This window comes from Oncorhynchus keta, unplaced genomic scaffold, assembly GCF_023373465.1.
Source record: "Oncorhynchus keta strain PuntledgeMale-10-30-2019 unplaced genomic scaffold, Oket_V2 Un_contig_1238_pilon_pilon, whole genome shotgun sequence".
Taxonomy (NCBI): Eukaryota; Metazoa; Chordata; class Actinopteri; order Salmoniformes; family Salmonidae; genus Oncorhynchus; species Oncorhynchus keta.
The window spans coordinates 94,908-114,947 of record NW_026277856.1 but is presented as its reverse complement, the minus strand read 5'-3'; the positions used below and the strand labels follow the sequence as shown (position 1 = coordinate 114,947).

General features: G+C 43.7%; 1 protein-coding gene and 1 long non-coding RNA gene across 8 annotated transcripts in view; both read left to right on the top strand.

Moving 5' to 3' along the window:
* The first annotated feature begins 75 nt into the window (after nucleotides 1-75).
* LOC118379619 (uncharacterized) lies at nucleotides 76-2,621 on the top strand. Of its 2 annotated transcripts, XR_008098011.1 has the most exons (6): nucleotides 76-141; nucleotides 224-336; nucleotides 1,197-1,291; nucleotides 1,793-2,098; nucleotides 2,204-2,291; nucleotides 2,460-2,621. It is a non-coding gene; the product is annotated as an uncharacterized LOC118379619 (long non-coding RNA). The 2 variants fall into 2 exon arrangements; XR_004824678.2 differs by lacking the exon at nucleotides 76-141 and having other exon boundaries at nucleotides 179-336.
* Nucleotides 2,622-4,004: 1,383 nt separating this feature from the next.
* LOC118383809 (catenin delta-1-like) overlaps nucleotides 4,005-20,040 on the top strand; it is a 67,143-nt gene continuing 51,107 nt past the window's right edge. For all 6 annotated transcript variants that reach the window (XM_052501044.1, XM_052501040.1, XM_052501043.1 and 3 more), the window contains exon 1: nucleotides 4,005-4,361. The gene's annotated coding sequence lies outside the window, so the exon portion shown is untranslated. The remainder of the gene's footprint in view (nucleotides 4,362-20,040) is intronic.

Sequence of the window (20,040 nt, the reverse complement as noted above, 5' to 3'; positions counted from 1 at the left end):
GGAGAGAGGGAGATAGATGGGGGAGGGATGATCATTGCACTCTTGATTTCTAAGAAAAGGGTTTTCATTGATACACTCAATCACAAACCACACACGTACACACATTCAGCCAATCAAGAATTAGCTGATTAGAAATTCCAGGTGTGTTCGAGAATTGACGACCTGCGGATAACAGAATCATCAACACAACTGATCGATTGTTCAATCATCTGTTTATCCTCAGATTCTGTGTGGCTTGTGGAAGGAGAGAATGCATGCTCTGGTACAATGGAGGTGAAGTCCAATCAGTCCTGGGCCTCAGTGTGTGAAGCTGACTTTGACTGGCCGGATGCAGAGGTAGTTTGTCAGGAGCTTCTCAGGAGCTTCTCTGTCCAGATTTCAGAGCAGTTCATGTACCCCTCTCTCTGACTTTCTCACACACAGTATTTCTCCCTTTGTCTTACTCTCTCTCTCTCTCTCTCTCTCTGTCTAGCTACACTACTCAGTCTGTTGCAGGGAGGGAGTAGGTGTGCAGGGAAAGTGGATTTACATAATTTAGGCGGGGCCACAATAGCGGGCCCTGACTGGGACATCAACGAAGCAACTGTGGTGTGCAGACAGCTGGACTGTGGTTCTGCAGTTTCAGCAACACGAGGCAGTTACTTTGGCAGAGGATCTGGATTAGTTACACAGATGTATTTTTCATGCAGATGATCTGGATTAGTTACACAGATGTATTTTTCATGCAGATGATCTGGATTAGTCACACAGATGTATTTTTCATGCAGATGATCTGGATTAGTTACACAGATGTATTTTTCATGCAGATGATCTGGATTAGTCACACAGATGTATTTTTCATGCAGAGGATCTGGATTAGTTACACAGATGTATTTTTCATGCAGAGGATCTGGATTAGTCACACAGATGTATTTTTCATGCAGATGATCTGGATTAGTCACACAGATGTATTTTTCATGCAGATGATCTGGATTAGTCACACAGATGTATTTTTCATGCAGATGATCTGGATTAGTCACACAGATGTATTTTTCATGCAGATGATCTGGATTAGTCACACAGATGTATTTTTCATGCAGAGGATCTGGATTAGTCACACAGATGTATTTTTCATGCAGAGGATCTGGATTAGTCACACAGATGTATTTTTCATGCAGAGGATCTGGATTAGTCACACAGATGTATTTTTCATGCAGAGGATCAGAGTCTGAACTGCGTCGATGCCCATTCTCATACGCCGGCTTCGGAAGCTTTTCTCACGGCGAAGGCGATGCCGGTGTGGTCTGTTCAGGTAAGACTTGTTGGTTAGATGGTGTGGAGTTGTTTGTCTTTTAACTGAGTCACTCTTGTTGTACATGATGTAATAGCTTTCTGAAGTGAGGAGGAGAAGTTTCCATTGATAGGACATTTACAGACACTTTTCAGCTTTCAGGTTCTCGCATTGTATTGATACTCAGGAAACATATTTGTTTTGTGTGTTTGACTATTTCTGTGATAGTTTGGCTCCATTAACACCAGCAGAGGAACTGCTCTATTGCATTAAATGATGACTAATTAATCAAATAGAAATCCTCAATTATAATGAACTGCTATTGTATTTCAAAGTCCATAAGTTGCTGTAGGCCCTTCATCTTTGAAATAGAATAACAATAAACCTCATAAACAGGGCAGGTATCTATTTGTGTTGCTCTGTGAGGGAGGGTGTTATTAATCACTTCCACTTACTTCCCCATCGATGATGTCATCACATCTAAATGAGGAAGGTCATTAGATGTTCCATCCTCTTCTCCAGATCTCCTGTTCCAGCCTGATATCTCCCTGAATGTCTCAACGGAAGGGGTGTCCAGGGGCTACCCGGGGCCCGAGCTGTAATGGGGCCACAGCTTCACCATCACCTGCTCCACTCAGCCACACTACCCAGGAGGCTCCTTCCTCCTCACGTTCACTGGCTCCAACAGAACCCAGATCCAGCCAGCTGTCTTCCTCTTCCCTGCTGCAGATGACTCCCACCAAGGAAACTACTGCTGTGTTTATAAGAATGATGTTTTCTCTCATAACTTCTCCTCTGAGAGTGAGCTCCTCTCTCTAACCGTAACAGGTACCTGAACATGATCCAGACGTAACTTTAACTGACAGACTCTGATTCACAGATGGTTCTGATGCTAATCACTAGGATGCCAACCAATACGTGTCTCTGTTCCAGCCTCTCCTCTGCCAGCTGTCATCATCAGACTGGTCATAGTGCTGCTGACCACCACAGCTACGTTTCTGCTCTGCAAATCAAGAGTCAGGTAAACAAAAGATTTATGCATAGAGGTTGAATACGAACTAGTTGGGAGATGGACTGTCATTGTGTGTGTGTGTGTGTGTGTGTGTGTGCGTGCATTTGTGCGTGTGTGTGTGTGTGTGTATTGAGATCCCTTTCGGTAAACAGTAGTCTCCTGGTGCTGTCTCTTTAGGTCAGTAGGTGTCAACAGAGAGCTGGATAGCGGTGCGTGGAGGGGTTGCCCCTGCATCCCAGGAGGGAGGGCTGCTGGCAGAGAGAGGTGAGAGCAGCCCAGAGGACAGGAGGAAGAGGACGAGTAGGAGGCAAGTCTTTGAACACACTGCCCAAGATCAGGTTACACACACACACACATCTTCAGAATAACACACACACACACACACACACACACGCTACTTAAGATACGCAGGTCACGCACGCACGCACGCACGCACGCGCACGCACGCACGCACCACTGACTAATTTCTGAGTAATTTCACACAAAATCTTCAGATTAAGCTACTTAAGATATAGGTACCACTGACTAATTTCTGAGTAATTTCGGATGGGGGGGAGGTGGTGCATTTCTAACCTTTTTAATATCTCTCAAGTTTGTCCACACACACAAACATACACACAGATTTTCAGAATAATCAATGTAAAGATATAGGTCATTTCCACAGTTCTGAGTACAGTATGTCCTGAGTCATTTCCTGTATATAAAACCCTGATACTAGCTGGGACTGGTGGGGGTGTGAGAAAGAAAGGTGGAGTAGAGAAAATGTATATGATGGAAAAAAAATGATACGTGATTTTAATTTCATATTTTGGCAACTTTCTCATCGATATTTACTCATAACTCTTTTCTTGAATTACAGATTTGTACACAGGCTTAGTTTAGTGCTGCTTTGCATAATTAATGTATCCTATATCCCATAACCTGTGTTTTTACGAATTTATGGCTGTGTCACAAATGTCACCATATTTTGACCAGTGCCCTATAGTGCAGTATGTATGGAAAGTGCACTAAATCAAAAATGGATTGATGTAGAAAATAATTAATGCTTATGTAAATAATAAATAAATATATATATATGTGTGTGTGTTTTTTTGTATAAAAAAACTGCATGTTATCAGTGCATAGTACACACATATGGGTTTGTACAAGTGCAAGACTGATACAGCTACTATAAATTGTACATTTTCAGATTTTAAATGTTCTCATTAATATTTACTTTAATATTGTTTAAAAAAAATGTTAGCTCCAGATGATAGAAACTACCACTACAGTAACTACTACATAGGACATTCTGTATGTGATACTCTGCATTGGGGTGGCAGGGTAGCCTAGTGGTTAGAGCAGTGGACCAGCAACTGAAAGGTTGCAAGTTCAAATCCCTGAGCTGACAAGGTACAAATCTGGCATTCTGTCCCTGAACAGACAGTTGACCCAGTGTTCCTAGGCCGTCATTGAAAATAAGAATTTGTTCTTAACTGACTTGCCTAGATAAAAAAAATATCCTGAAATCTTTGACTTGATTCATTGACTGACCTATCTGGTAAATAAAAGGTCATTGATGTTACAGAAAACATTCAACTTATTCAGAAACTAAAACTTTGATTCGTGTGTATTGTATTTTTTTAATCAAATAAACCACCTTACTTTACAACGCATGCTGGTGTTGGGGTAATGCGCAACAAATGGTAATTACGGTAAAGAACCCAACCCCTGTCCTGTGTGTGTGCTCGTCATCTCGCACTCAGGGAAGGGAAAATAGGAAAACTGTCGGGGAGGAAGAGCAGTGAACACGCCGATGAACATACCTATTATCTATTCTAGATTGGTCCTAAAAGAGTACACAGTCGAGTGGGGCTAAGCTAGTCACTTTCAGCGTTAGTTTACCCATGTGTGTGTACTCTAGGTAAAGTTATTCGCTGAATAGGGGAAATTCGACTTCACTACTCGGACGTGCAGTGGGCTAAGAACGCCCAGAACAGCAGCAGTTGGAAACCTGAGTCTGTTTCGACAGGCCCGGATCCCTGTTCAAACAACGTCTGGGGACTTGCATGAAAACAACAAAAGAACCACCCGAAATTGGTAATTCAGTACATTGTTTTTCAATCATTTGATTTAAGTGTCTGAACGTATGCAAAAAAAGAAATAGTTAACGTTTTGCTAGTTAGCAAGCGGTCGCTAGCGGTGTTGTAGTTTGGTTAGCTAACGTTAGATGTCTACAGTTAGCGAATTGGTAGCTTAGCTATAATATAGCTACTGTATTCGGCTGTATTTGTTTTGCACTCATTGCACTACTGTCCAATAATAGCGACTTGCTTAGTTACCTATTAATAAGCTAACATTTAGCGTAAAACAATCGTCGTTGGCTTGCTAAGTTAGTTAGCTCGTTGGCTGGTTTGCTAGCAGAAAGTAACGTTTGCTTGACGTTTGTCACCTAGTTAACGTTACCCAACTAGCAATTGACTTATGTGAAGTTTTACAAAATTGTCTACCTAACAAGCATTTTATGGATTGAAGTTCCATGTACTTCACAGACAGTAAGTTGGCCACTAGTCGTTAGGTCAAAGCCCGTCGGCAGAGTCAACTACCAGATACTCCTCGTACACGGACGTTGGGCCACTCACGAAATACGAGTCAAAGTCCACGTTAATCATTTTATCATAGGTCTCTCTTATATCACCATCATGTGTAGATTGATTTTTTTTTTTGCTGTCATTTCCCCCCGTCATGCTGTTAATGTGTAGCAGTGGTGTGTGTGGCGTTAATGACTCTAGTGAGAAGTTGTTCACGACTAGCCAAGGTAGCTAACTAACGTTACATTGTTTAGGAAGTGTTTGCTCTGTACTACACTTTATCTCCTGTCATATTTGCCAAGATTTCTTCGTAAGAAATTGCCTGTGGAAAGGATGGGATGTATGTGTTGAAGTCATGAACCAGCTGCAAAGTGTACTAACGATTCCTGTAACATTACACGGCTGTGTACAGTAATAATTGTCCAACACCATCCGTGTTTTTTTCTTCTCCTTTTCTGTTATGAAGGGGTGGCTCCCTCTGTCTTGGATTTCTTTGATATATTCACAATGAGAGCAAGATAGAAAGGGGGGCGGGAGAGGAAGAGAAGAACCTGTTTTGTGGGTCTTGGCCACGTTTTGGAATAGGATGGGTTTACATAGTCATTTAGCAGAATCTCTTATCCAGAGTGTCTTATAAAGACAAATCAGGGTGAAGTGCCTTGCTCGAGGGCACATTGGCATATTTTTCATCTGGTCGGCTCGAGATTTGGACCAGCGACCTTTTGGTTTCTGGCCCAACACTCCTATCCGCTAGGCTACCTGCCAATGGGTGGGGTAGAGTCAGGCGTGGTTATTTCATTTGCACACAGACGTGACCAGGGCCATGCATTGGTTTGTTCTGCTTTATATTGTATGCTACAGTTCCATGGTTTGTCGCTCCTCACCACCAGTATCTATTGATCAAAAAGAGCACCGTACATACACATGCCGTCAAAATTGACCAGTTGAAATTTGGGAGGAGAGGGAACGCGTTAGTACATGCTCTCTTTTCAGTAGTAGTAGGTTACTTCACCCCTTCGCCAAATTGAACACGTCTCATTTTTACCCTCAAATGTAATTTGTGAGATGACTCTGTCGTTGAGTTCATACTAGAAGTTATTTCAAAGTGACTTGAGAGTTGTAGCCTAGCAATGTAGTAGCCTAGCTCCAGCACACAGGCGGTGATTTTTATGCCAGGAGTATCATTTATGATCCTCTAACGACAGCCTTCCAAGTCACGCTATGGGTGTGGCCCAGACACATGGACGTCTGCTTGTACTGTATTTGCACCTTCCTAGGTTTGGCGCTACACCTGAGATGTGTTTATATTTGATCTGTTAACTTGGTGTTAAAAAAACAAAACAATACTTTGCCAGTGGTTTTCAGAGTGAACATGTCAGCCATTTCATTTCCTGGTCACCTTTACTGGTCGTGCATGACTCCACTCTACCTGTATGTAAACAACGGGTGTGGCCATTTCACATTCTCTTCCCTCCATATATTTGATTGAGCATGACATCACACTGCTGTGTATCTGACTCCCTTTTCCCCAGTCAAAGAATTAACATGGCTAACTTTTTACTGTTACTTGGAACTTGGAAGGTCTGTCTTGCACTGCCCAATGTGCCTCTACTGTGTGTGTCTGTGTCAGAGGCCACCATACTCTGGCTAGTATTTAGTTTGCCTGCGGGGAGTGTTACATAGGCAGAAGTCTAGGACTGGCACTGGTGGTGTTTGGACTGAGGCCAAGGTTAAAACACACACACACCAACTGCCCGTCTCTGTCGCCAGCAATTCAAATGTGTCTGAGTCAGCAGCACCAGTACAGGGACCAGACCACAACAACTTTACCACACAGCAGCGATGACACTCAGTAAAACACTGGGGAATCAAGTTTGTGTGTGGTCTAGAGGTCGACCGATTTAATCGGAATGGCCGATTAATTAGGGCCAATTTCAAGTTTTCATAACAATCGGAAATCGGTATTTTTGAGCGCCGATTTGTCGTTTTGAAAAATTATTATTATTATTATTATTATTAGACCTTTTTATTTAACTAGGCAAGTCAGTTAAGAACATATTCTTATTTTCAATGACGACCTAGGAACAGTGGGTTAACTGCCTTGTTCAGGGGCAGAACGACAGATTTGACCCTTGTCAGCTCGGGGGATACAATCTTGCAACCTTACAGTTAACTAGTCCAACGCAATAACGACCTGCCTGTCTCGTTGCACGCCACAAGGAGACTGCCTTTACGCGAATGTAGTAAGCCAGGTTAAGTTGCTAGCTAGCATTAAACTTATCTTAAAAAAACAATCAATCATAATCACTAGTTAACTACACATGGTTGATGATATTATCTAGCGTGTCCTGCGTTGCATATAATCTGACTGAGCATACAAGCATTAAGTATCTGACTAAGCGGTGGTAGGCAGAAGTAGGCGCATAAACATGAATTCAAACAGGACTTTAGTGCGTTTTGCCAGCAGCTCTTCGTTGTGCGTCAAGCATTGCGCTGTTTATGATTTCAAGCCTATCAACCCCCGAGATGAGGCTGGTGTAACCGACGTGAAATGGCTAGCTAGTTAGCGCGCGCTAATAGCATTTCAAACGTCACTCACTCTGGGCCTTGGGGTGGTTGTTTCCCTTACTCTGCATGGGTAACGCTGCTTCGATGGTGGCTGTTGTCGTTGTGTTGCTGGTTCGAGCCCAGGGAGGAGCGTGGAGAGGGATGGAAGCTATACTGTTACACTGGCAATACTAAAGTGCCTATAAGAACATCTAATAGTCAAAGGTTAAGGAAATACAAATGGTATAGAGGGAAATAGTCCTATAATAACTACAACCTAAAATTGAAGACTTATGTTAAAAGAAACCACCAGCTTTCATATGTTCTCATGTTCTGAGCAAGGAACTTAAACGTTAGCTTTCTTACATAGCACATATTGCACTTTTACTTTCTTCTCCAACACTTTGTTTTTGCATTATTTAATCCAAATTGAACATGTTTCATTATTTATTTGAGGCTAAATTGAATTTATTGATGTATTATATTAAGTTAAAATAAGTGTTCATTCAGTATTGTTGTACTTTTTTGGTCCTCCAATAATCTGTATCAGTATCGGAGTTGAAAAATCATAATTGGTCGACCTCTAGTGTGGTCCTTGCATATTACTACCCAATCACTATAAAACTATTATTTCCTTGGAAATATATATCTCTGCTGTCTCATTCAACAGCCTTTAGGGTGACTGAGCCTGATATCTCTGCTGTCTCATTCAACAGCCTTTAGGGTGACTGAGCCTGATATCTCTGCTGTCTCATTCAACAGCCTTTAGGGTGACTGAGCCTGATATCTCTGCTGTCTCATTCAACAGCCTTTAGGGTGACTGAGCCTGATATCTCTGCTGTCTCATTCAACAGCCTTTAGGGTGACTGAGCCTGATATCTCTGCTGTCTCATTCAACAGCCTTTAGGGTGACTGAGCCTGATATCTCTGCTGTCTCATTCAACAGCCTTTAGGGTGACTGAGCCTGATATCACTGCTGTCTCATTCAACAGCCTTTAGGGTGACTGAGCCTGATGTCACTGCTGTCTGTTTCAATAGCTGTCGTGTGTGTCTTAGAACACACTCTACAAAGAACCTAGAATCCTAGTCAACTGATCACTGGTGTCACCTTCAGTCTTTCAACAGCTGATAGTCTAGAAAGAACCTAGAATCCTAGCCAACTGGTCACCTTCAGTCTTTCAACAGCTGATGGTCTAGAAAGAACCTAGAATCCTAGCCAACTGGTCACCTTCAGTCTCTTTCAACAGCTGATAGTCTAGAAAGAACCTAGAATCCTAGCCAACTGGTCACCTTCAGTCTCTTTCAACAGCTGATAGTCTAGAAAGAACCTAGAATCCTAGCCAACTGGTCACCTTCAGTCTCTTTCAACAGCTGATAGTCTAGAAAGAACCTAGAATCCTAGCCAACTAGTCACCTTCAGTCTCTTTCAACAGCTGATAGAAATATCCTAGAACCCTACCTGGTATGCTGAGTGAGGTCAAATTACATGCAGCACATTGAGGATGACAGAGCCTCATATCACTGGTGTCTCACCTCCGGTCTCTGAACAGCTGCTGTCTCTGTGTCTCACAACACAGTCTAAGGCTGTGTTTAGGCAGGCAGCCCAATTCGGACGTTTTTTTCTCCAATAATTGTTCCTTTGACCAATCAGATCAGCTCTGAAATGATCGGATGTGATTGGTCAAAAGACCAATTAGTGGGAAAAACATCAGAATTGGTCTGCCTGTCTGAACGCAGCCCTAGAATCCTAGAAATCTGGCACATGATTTTAGGGGCATGGCCATTTGGCTTCAAAAGGTGTTCCCTCTGCCAGGGCACCAAGGCCATCTGCCAGGGCAGTGTTTTTTTAAAAGAAATTCAGTCAGGCTTCCAACTTACACTTAAAAGTTGTAATAGTAGAATGCACAAGGTGAAATTTCGATATTGGGTCGTACATCATCAGGTATCCTCTTGTCATGTCAGTCATTGCATACCTCAAAGAGCTATTTATAACTAGTCCATGTAATCTGTATTTTAGGTCAAATATCACATGAATAGACATTAGACATGGCAAAATGTATAGAATTGCAAGAAAATGACCTATATAAGTGAACATTTTCTCTGCACCCAATGACAAAATGTGAATAATTGCAGAAAATAAGCTTTAAACCAGCAACATTTTCTCTCCTCCAACAAGCGGGGGTGCAGACTCACATCAAACATCTCCAATCGAAAATCAAATCAAGAGTCAGCTTTCTATTCCGCAACAAAGCCTCCTTCACTCATGCCGCCAAGTTTACCCTAGTAAAACTGACTATCCTACCGATCCTCGACTTCGGCGATGTCATCTACAAAATGGCTTCCAACACTCTACTCAGCAAACTGGATGCAGTCTATCACAGTGCCATCCGTTTTGTCACTAAAGCACCTTATACCACCCACCACTGCGACTTGTATGCTCTAGTCGGCTGGCCCTCACTACATATTCGTCGCCAGACCCACTGGCTCCAGGTCATCTACAAGTCCATGCTAGGTAAAGCTCCGCCTTATCTCAGTTCACTGGTCACGATGGCAACACCCATCCGTAGCACGCGCTCCAGCAGGTGTATCTCACTGATCATCCCTAAAGCCAACACCTCATTTGGCCGCCTTTCGTTCCAGTACTCTGCTGCCTGTGACTGGAACGAACTGCAAAAATCGCTGAAGTTGGAGACTTTTATCTCCCTCACCAACTTCAAACATCAGCTACCCGATCGCTGCAGCTGTACATAGTCTATTGGTAAATAGCCCACCCATTTTCACCTACCTCATCCCCATACTGTTTTTATACTGTTTTTTATTTATTTACTTTTCTGCTCTTTTGCACACCAATATCTCTACCTGTACATGACCATCTGATCATTTATCACTCCAGTGTTAATCTGCAAAATTGTATTATTCGCCTACCTCCTCATGCCTTTTGCACACATTGTATATAGACTGCCCATTTTTTTTTTTTTCCTACTGTGTTATTGACTTGTTAATTGTTTACTCCATGTGTAACTCTGTGTTTTCTGTTCACACTGCTATGCTTTATTTTGGCCAGGTCGCAGTTGCAAATGAGAACTTGTTCTCAACTAGCCTACCTGGTTAAATAAAGGTGAAATAAAAAAATAAATAAAAAAGTTTGTGTCATGAACATTAAATTCTCTGGCAACAGCTCTGATGGACAATCCTGCAGTTTGCATGCCAATTGCACACTCCCTCAACCTGAGACATCTGTGGCAATGTGTTGTGACAAAACTGCACATTTTAGCGGCCTTTTAGTGCCCCCAGCACAAGGTGCACCTGTGTAATGATCATGCTGTTTAATCAGCTTCTTGATATGTGACACCTGTCAGGTGGATGGATTATTTTGGCAAAGGAGAAATGTTCACTAACAGAGATGTACATTTATTTTGAGAAATAAGCTTTTTTTTGCTCATGGAAGATTTCTGTTGTCTTTTATTTCAGCTTATGAAACATGGGACCAACACTTTATGTTGCGTTTTTGTTCACTCTACATACACACACACACACACACACACTTCGTTACGTTACAGCCTTATTCTAAAAGGTATAAAATAACAACAATCTCCAGCAACCTGCACACAATACCCCATAATGACAAAGTGAAAACTGTTTTTTAGACAGTTTTGCAACAACAAAAAATATATAATACAGAAATACATTATTTACATAAGTATTCAGACCCTTTGCTCTGAGACTTGAAATTGAGCTCAGGTGTATCCTGTTTCCATTGATCATCCTTGAGATGTTTCTTCAACGTGATTGGAGTCCACTTGTGGTAAATTCAATTGATTGGACATGATTTGGAAAGGCACACACCTGTCTATATAAGGTCCAATAGTTGACAGTGCATGTCAGAGCAAAAACCAAACCATGGAGGTCAAAGGAATTGTCCCTAGAGCACCGAGACAACAGGATTGTATATCGAGGCACAGGGAAGGGTACCAAAACATTTCTTCAGCATTGGAGGTCCCTAGGAACATATTGGCCTCCATTCTTAAATGGAAGAAGTTTGGAACCACCAAGACTCTTCCTTCAGTTGGACCCCCAGCCAAACTGAACAATTAGGGGAGAATGGCCTTGGTCAGCAAGGTGACCAAGAACCCGATGGTCACTCTGACAGAGCTCCAGAGTTCCTCTGTGCAGATGGGAGAAACTTCCAGAAGGACAACCATCTCTACAGCACTCCACCAATCAGGGCTCTATGGTAGAGTGGCCAGACGGAAGCCACTCCTCAGTAAAAGGCACATGACAGCCCGCTTGGAGTTTCTCAGACCATGAGAAACAAGATTCTCTTGTCTGATGAAACCAAGATTCCAACTCTTTGACCTGAATGCCAAACGTCACTTCTGGAGGAAACCTGGTACCATCCCTATGATGAAGCATGGTGGTGGCAGCATCATGTCTGGAGGAAACCTGGTACCATCTCTATGATGAAGCATGGTGGTGGCAGCATCATGCTGTGGGAATGGTTTTCAGCAGCACGGAGACTAGTCAGGATTGAGGGAAACCTGAACGGAGCAAAGTACAGAGATCCTTGATGAAAACCTGCTCCAGAGCGCTCAGGACCTCAGACTGGGATGAAGGTTCACCTTGCAACAGGACAATGACCCTAAGTACACAGCCAAGACAACGCAGGAGTGGCTTTAGGGAATGTCTTTGAATGTCCAGCCAGAGCCCGGACTGAACCCAATCGAACCAATGTTGTGAAGTGGCCCAGACATGAATCTGATCGAAAATGTCTTTATAAAAATGTCTTACTTATAGTTAAAGCACCTTTGGCAGTGATTACAGCATAAGAGTTTTTTTTTTTTTGGTATGACGCCTCAAGCTTAGCACACCTGTATTTGGGGAATTTCTGGAATTTCAGGTCTGGAGACCTGAAAAAAGCTGTGCTGCAACGCTCCCCATCCATCCTGACAGAGCTTGAGGATCTGCAGAGAAGAATGGGAGAAATTCCCCAAATACAGGTGTGCTAAGCTTGAGGCGTCCTACCCAAGAGAACTCAATGCTGTAATCACTGCCAAAGGTGCTTTAACTATAAGTATGGAGTAAAGGTTCTGAATACTTCTGTACATGTGATATCAGTATTTCTCATGTTCTCAACTTTCATTATCAAGCAGCCAATCTTTTTAACAACCAATGCTAATTGTGGTATCTTTAGATCTTCCCTCTTAATTTTTAACTTATATTTTCATCTCTGTCATGTGAAACTATTCGGTGTGCTTTGGAGAACGGTGTTTTCCCGCTAATTGGAATTTGGAACGTATAATGTGAGTAAATAAGTTAGGCTATCTGTTTGGGATATTTATTTCTCGCACAGAATGACAATCTGACCAATAGAATAGGTCAACTTTTTGTACTATGGGGGATAGTAAATTGACAGGCTAGTACTTTTGCTGTTTGTTACTCATCTTGATGTCTGATGAAGGTGAATGTGGACAGTGGTTCTAACACCGTGGCATCCCTGACGTGTCCGTCTTCACTCCGAGCCTACTTCAGAGCTGAGATGCCTGTGAGAAGGAGGAGGAGGAACACTGTAGCATACCTGACGTGTCCTTCACTCCCAGCCTACTTCAGAGCTGAGATGTCTGTGAGAAGGAGGAGGAGGAACACTGTAGCATACCTGACGTGTCCTTCACTCCCAGCCTACTTCAGAGCTGAGATGCCTGTGAGAAGGAGGAGGAGGAACACTGTAGCATACCTGACGTGTCCTTCACTCCCAGCCTACTTCAGAGCTGAGATGCCTGTGAGGAGGAGGAACACCGTGGCATCCCTGACGTGTCCTTCACTCCCAGCCTACTTCAGAGCTGAGATGCCTGTGAGAAGGACCTGGTCATGAGACTGGCGTTGGCTAATAACAATTGAGATATCTGAGAGAGCCATGTGAGTGAGAGGTGCTTTGGAGCACGGCGGCTGGCAGCCGGGAGAAGGGAATTCTAATGATTATATTCAGCCCAAGGGCACAACGGACACTGGCTGCAAGGCATGTATTTTCGGGGGTGTTGCGGCCACACCAGGGGGTCGTCGATGCCACTGGGACATTTGAGGCCTGTATGTGGTACAAGGCTACCCATCTGAACCTGTCTTGTTAAGTGTGTTTTGTCCCTGTCAGTGTAAACCCATGAGCCCAATTTAAATGCGTTCGCCTGCTTTAGAGGTACCTTGAAAATATGTTTGCTGATAAATGAGGCCAACTTTTATCATTCTTTCTAGTTCTTATATTTCTTATTTTTGGGATTAGTGTGTTTTGTTCTGTATTATTGCACTGTCGCTGATAGAAACATAAGCATTTCGATGCACCCGCGATAACATCAGCAAAACATGTGTACGTGACTAATAACATTTGATTAGAGATGTGAAATCATTAGAGGAATGGAAAGAAGGGCCCCTTGCAACCACTCCAGGGCTGAGAGGGAGAGGTAGATAGAGAGAGAGGGACAGATGAGTGGATACATGAAAAAGTGAAGGATTAGCCACAAACACAACCTGAACAGCTGAGGCAGGATGTGACATGCCAGAACTCCCGTTGGAATGTGTGACGGAGGTGTGTGTGTGAGAGAGAGGGGGGGGGGGGAGACAGTTTGTGTCAAGCGGAAAGAAAAGGGGAGGGTGAAGAGATTAAGCAAGTTCACTGAAACTTGATGTTCTGTTTTTAGTTTTCAAGGATAAAGCTCATGTCACCATGACCAGATACCATACCTACTGTAATACACTTGTCTTTGTTCATCCACTCACCACAGCCAGCTGCAGACTGGGTGGGGGGTTGCTACTGTACAGTAATGAATCCGGCCAGTGGCTGACTGGAGACAGGATTGAAGGGGGAATGATTTGGATGGCTGGTCCTCTGGTATGACTACAGCTCAACAAGGATCTGATTCCATGTAGACTAATGTGGTTCTGAATACTTTTGTGAGTATGACATTTAGAGGTTTTTTTTTTGGGGGGTTATTTTAACATGAACAAAAACTTTTTCTGATTTACATTTTAACATCCATGTGACATTTACATACGAGAATATACCATGACATTTCAAATTCTTAGTTTAATTAAACAATATTTTTTCAATGTTGGTTAGTTTTTACACTGGGTGTACCAAACATTAAGAACACCTCTCTCCATGACAAACTGACCAGGTGAATCCAGGTGAAAGTGATGATCCCCTTATTGATGTCACTTGTTAAATCCGATGCAGTCAGTGTAGATGAAGGGGAGGAGACGGCTTAAAGAAGCCTTGAGACATGGATTGTGTATGTGGGGGGGTTCAACTCTGTGTTCCTAATGTTTTGTATAGTCAGTGTAAAGCTGGCTCTTCTCTAGGCTACTCTATCCAAGACAGTGTAAAGCTGGCTCTTCTCTAGGCTACTCTATCCAAGACAGTGTAAAGCTGGCTCTTCTCTAGGCTACTCTGTCCAAGACTGTGTAAAGCTGGCTCTTCTCGAGGCTACTCTATCCAAGACAGTGTAAAGCTGGCTCTTCTCGAGGCTACTCTATCCAAGATGGTGTAAAGCTGGCTCTTCTCTAGGCTACTCTATCCAAGACAGTGTAAAGCTGGCTCTTCTCTAGGCTACTCTGTCCAAGACTGTGTAAAGCTGGCTCTTCTCTAGGCTACTCTATCCAAGACAGTGTAAAGCTGGCTCTTCTCTAGGCTACTCTGTCCAAGACAGTGTAAAGCTGGCTCTTCTCTAGGCTACTCTGTCCAAGACTGTGTAAAGCTGGCTCTTCTCGAGGCTACTCTATCCAAGACAGTGTAATGCTGGCTCTTCTCGAGGCTACTCTATCCAAGACAGTGTAAAGCTGGCTCTTCTCTAGGCTACTCTATCCAAGAAAGGGCCTTCCATGATGATACGTTGTATGATGATGAATAACATTGTGACTGCTACCATTTAGCTAGTCTTGGCTGTAGCTGAGTTGCCTTGGTGTCTCTCCTCTTCCTCCGTCTGCTCGCTCCCTTCTCCTACGTTACTAACCGGCCCATCCGCAGCAGCAGCCATAGCGTGCCAGCCTCCCTCGTGCAGAAGAGCTCAGGTTAAAAACAGGTATTTTGACTATCCGGATATCTGACAGATTCATGATACTATTTGAGTAGTGAAATGATTTCAGGCCCACATTCCTTTTCCTTTTTAATTTTTTTAATTTTTTAAAAAGATTTTCCCAAGACTTGACCAGGAAGTTAATCTGTCGGTTTATGTTTGGTTCAGTTAGTCCAAGTTTCCTGTTCTGAATCCTCTAGCTACGTTTGGTTCAGTAAGTTTACTGTTCTGAATCCTCTAGCTACGTTTGGTTCAGTAAGTTTCCTGTTCTGAATCTTCTAATACGTTTGGTTCAGTAAGTTTCCTGTTCTGAATCCTCTAATACGTTTGGTTCAGTAAGTTTCCTGTTCTGAATCCTCTAGCTACGTTTGGTATAGTAAGTTTCCTGTTCTGAATCCTCTAGCTACGTTTGGTTCAGTAAGTTTCCTGTTCTGAATCCTCTAGCTATGTTTGGTTCAGTAAGTTTCCTGTTCTGAATCCTCTAATACGTTTGGTTCAGTAAGTTTCCTGTTCTGAATCCTCTAGCTATGTTTGGTTCAGTAAGTTTCCTGTTCTGAATCCTCTAATACGTTTGGTTCAGTAAGTTTCCTGTTCTGAATCCTCTAGCTACGTTTGGTTCAGTAAGTTTCCTGTTCTGAATCTTCTAATACGTTTGGTTCAGTAAGTTTCCTGTTCTGAATCCTCTAGCTATGTTTGGTTCAGTAAGTTTCCTGTTCTGAATCTTCTAATACGTTTGGTTCAGTAAGTTTCCTGTTCTGAATCCTCTAGCTACGTTTGGTTCAGTAAGTTTCCTGTTCTGAATCCTCTAGCTATGTTTGGTTCAGTAAGTTTCCTGTTCTGAATCCTCTAATACGTTTGGTTCAGTAAGTTTCCTGTTCTGAATCCTCTAGCTATGTTTGGTTCAGTAAGTTTCCTGTTCTGAATCCTCTAATACGTTTGGTTCAGTAAGTTTCCTGTTCTGAATCCTCTAGCTACGTTTGGTTCAGTAAGTTTCCTGTTCTGAATCCTCTAGCTATGTTTGGTTCAGTAAGTTTCCTGTTCTGAATCCTCTAATACGTTTGGTTCAGTAAGTTTCCTGTTCTGAATCCTCTAGCTATGTTTGGTTCAGTAAGTTTCCTGTTCTGAATCCTCTAATACGTTTGGTTCAGTAAGTTTCCTGTTCTGAATCCTCTAGCTACGTTTGGTTCAGTAAGTTTCCTGTTCTGAATCCTCTAGCTATGTTTGGTTCAGTAAGTTTCCTGTTCTGAATCCTCTAATACGTTTGGTTCAGTAAGTTTCCTGTTCTGAATCCTCTAGCTATGTTTGGTTCAGTAAGTTTCCTGTTCTGAATCCTCTAATACGTTTGGTTCAGTAAGTTTCCTGTTCTGAATCCTCTAGCTACGTTTGGTTCAGTAAGTTTCCTGTTCTGAATCTTCTAATACGTTTGGTTCAGTAAGTTTCCTGTTCTGAATCCTCTAATACGTTTGGTTCAGTAAGTTTCCTGTTCTGAATCTTCTAATACGTTTGGTTCAGTAAGTTTCCTGTTCTGAATCCTCTAGCTACGTTTGGTTCAGTAAGTTTCCTGTTCTGAATCCTCTAGCTACGTTTGGTTCAGTAAGTTTCCTGTTCTGAATCTTCTAATACGTTTGGTTCAGTAAGTTTCCTGTTCTGAATCCTCTAGCTATGTTTGGTTCAGTAAGTTTCCTGTTCTGAATCCTCTAATACGTTTGGTTCAGTAAGTTTCCTGTTCTGAATCCTCTAGCTATGTTTGGTTCAGTAAGTTTCCTGTTCTGAATCCTCTAATACGTTTGGTTCCTCGACATGTTTAAAGGTCCAATGCAGCTGTTTTTCTCAATATGAAATCATTTGTGGGTAACAATTAAGTACCTTGCTGTGATTATTTTCCATTAAAATGGTCAAACACAAAAAAAATAGCTTGTTAGCGAAGAGTCATTTCTCAAGCAAGAATGTAGCTGGGCTGCCTGGGAGTGGGGCTGCCTGGGAGTGGTCTGAGTGAGGAAACTCAAAATGAGCTCTTATTGGCAGTGTTTTTTTATTGGTCTATTAACAAACTCCATCCCACCAAAACAGGTTGAAGTTCCAGGCAGTCTTCTAACAGCTCTTACACTAAAAGGGCATTATGATTTTCAGTGTTATTTCAACCTCCATAGTATGAATATAACACAGTGTCTTTAAGGTCTGTTCTGTCTTTTACTGTCGTTCTAGTTTCTGGTTCTGTTTTGGGCTCAGCCAGGAGCTGATGGGTGTAAACTCTGGGCCCAGAAATAGACTTCTAGAACCCGTGGTGCTCTCTCTCTCTCGCTCCGTTTCTCATTCTCTCCTCTCTTTATCTCGCTCTCACCTGCCTCTGTGGAAGACAAGAGGTGCTAACGAGCACCACCTGTCACAGCCCTTCCCTAAGAACATGTGTTTCTCCCCCCCAGTCATCATACTCCTATTGTAACTCAACTTATTTCCTTCTGCTTCTCCCTCTTCCTCCTCTTCTCCTCTCCCGTTCTTCTCTTTCCTGTTTCTCCTCAACCTCCCTCCTATCCTCCCTCTCTCTCCTTCTCATCCTCCCCTCTCTCTCATGCTGTTCATCTCTAAGTGTGGAGGTGATTAGCATCCTGGCTTCCTGCTGCTTCTCTGTACAGCATCACTGTAATGTGTGTTTGTGGGTTAACTGTCTCTGTCTGTGTCTCTCTCTCTCTGTGTGTGTGTGAATATAACGGAGTATGGAATGTTGTTTAAAAACGGTTTATTCTGTGTGTGTCAGGTTAACTCTGTCCTTCCTCTTTGTGTGGTGCTAGGTGATTTAACCCTGTCCCCTCTACTCAGTGTGGTGCTAGGTGGTTGAACCCTGTCCCCTCTACTCAGTGTGGTGCTAGGTGGTTGAACCCTGTCCCCTCTACTCAGTGTGGTGCTAGGTGGTTGAACCCTGTCATCTCTACTCAGTGTGGTGCTAGGTGGTTGAACCCTGTCGTCTCTACTCAGTGTGGTGCTAGGTGGTTGAACCCTGTCGTCTCTACTCAGTGTGGTGCTAGGTGGTTGAACCCTGTCGTCTCTACTCAGTGTGGTGCTAGGTGGTTGAACCCTGTCCTCTACTCAGTGTGGTGCTAGGTGGTTGAACCCTGTCCTGTCCCCTCTACTCAGTGTGGTGCTAGGTGGTTGATCCCTGTCCTCTACTCAGTGTGGTGCTAGGTGGTTTAACCCTGTCCTAACTTCTACTCAGTGTGGTGCTAGGTGGTTGAACCCTGTCCTGTCCCCTCTACTCAGTGTGGTGCTAGGTGGTTGAACCCTGTCCTCTACTCAGTGTGGTGCTAGGTGGTTTAACCCTGTCCTAACTTCTACTCAGTGTGGTGCTAGGTGGTTGAACCCTGTCCTGTCCCCTCTACTCAGTGTGGTGCTAGGTGGTTGAACCCTGTCCCCTCTACTCAGTGTGGTGCTAGGTGGTTGAACCCTGTCGTCTCTACTCAGTGTGGTGCTAGGTGGTTTAACCCTGTCCTCACTTCTACTCAGTGTGGTGCTAGGTGGTTGAACCCTGTCCCCTCTACTCAGTGTGGTGCTAGGTGGTTGAACCCTGTCCCCTCTACTCAGTGTGGTGCTAGGTGGTTTAACCCTGTCCTAACTTCTACTCAGTGTGGTGCTAGGTGGTTGAACCCTGTCCTGTCCCCTCTACTCAGTGTGGTGCTAGGTGGTTGACCCCTGTCCTGTCCCCTCTACTCAGTGTGGTGCTAGGTGGTTTAACCCTGTCCTAACTTCTACTCAGTGTGGTGCTAGGTGGTTGAACCCTGTCCTGTCCCCTCTACTCAGTGTGGTGCTAGGTGGTTGAACCCTGTCCTGTCCCCTCTACTCAGTGTGGTGCTAGGTGGTTTAACCCTGTCCTAACTTCTACTCAGTGTGGTGCTAGGTGGTTGAACCCTGTCCTGTCCCCTCTACTCAGTGTGGTGCTAGGTGGTTGAACCCTGTCCTGTCGTCTCTACTCAGTGTGGTGCTGGGTGGTTGAACCCTGTTGTCTCTACTCAGTGTGGTGCTAGGTGGTTGAACCCTGTCCTGTCGTCTCTACTCAGTGTGGTGCTGGGTGGTTGAACCCTGTTGTCTCTACTCAGTGTGGTGCTAGGTGGTTGAACCCTGTCGTCTCTACTCAGTGTGGTGCTGGGTGGTTGAACCCTGTCCTGTCCCCTCTACTCAGTGTGGTGCTAGGTGGTTGAACCCTGTCCTGTCCCCTCTACTCAGTGTGGTGCTAGGTGGTTGAACCCTGTCCTGTCTTCTACTCAGTGTGGTGCTGGGTGGTTTAACCCTGTCGTCTCTACTCAGTGTGGTGCTAGGTGGTTGAACCCTGTCCTGTCTTCTACTCAGTGTGGTGCTAGGTGGTTGAACCCTGTCGTCTCTACTCAGTGTGGTGCTAGGTGGTTGAACCCTGTCCTCTCTACTCAGTGTGGTGCTAGGTGGTTGAACCCTGTCCTCTCTACTCAGTGTGGTGCTATGTGGTTGAACCCTGTCCTGTCCTCTCTACTCAGTGTGGTGCTAGGTGGTTTAACCCTGTCCTGTCTTCTACTCAGTGTGGTGCTAGGTGGTTGAACCCTGTCCTCTCTACTCAGT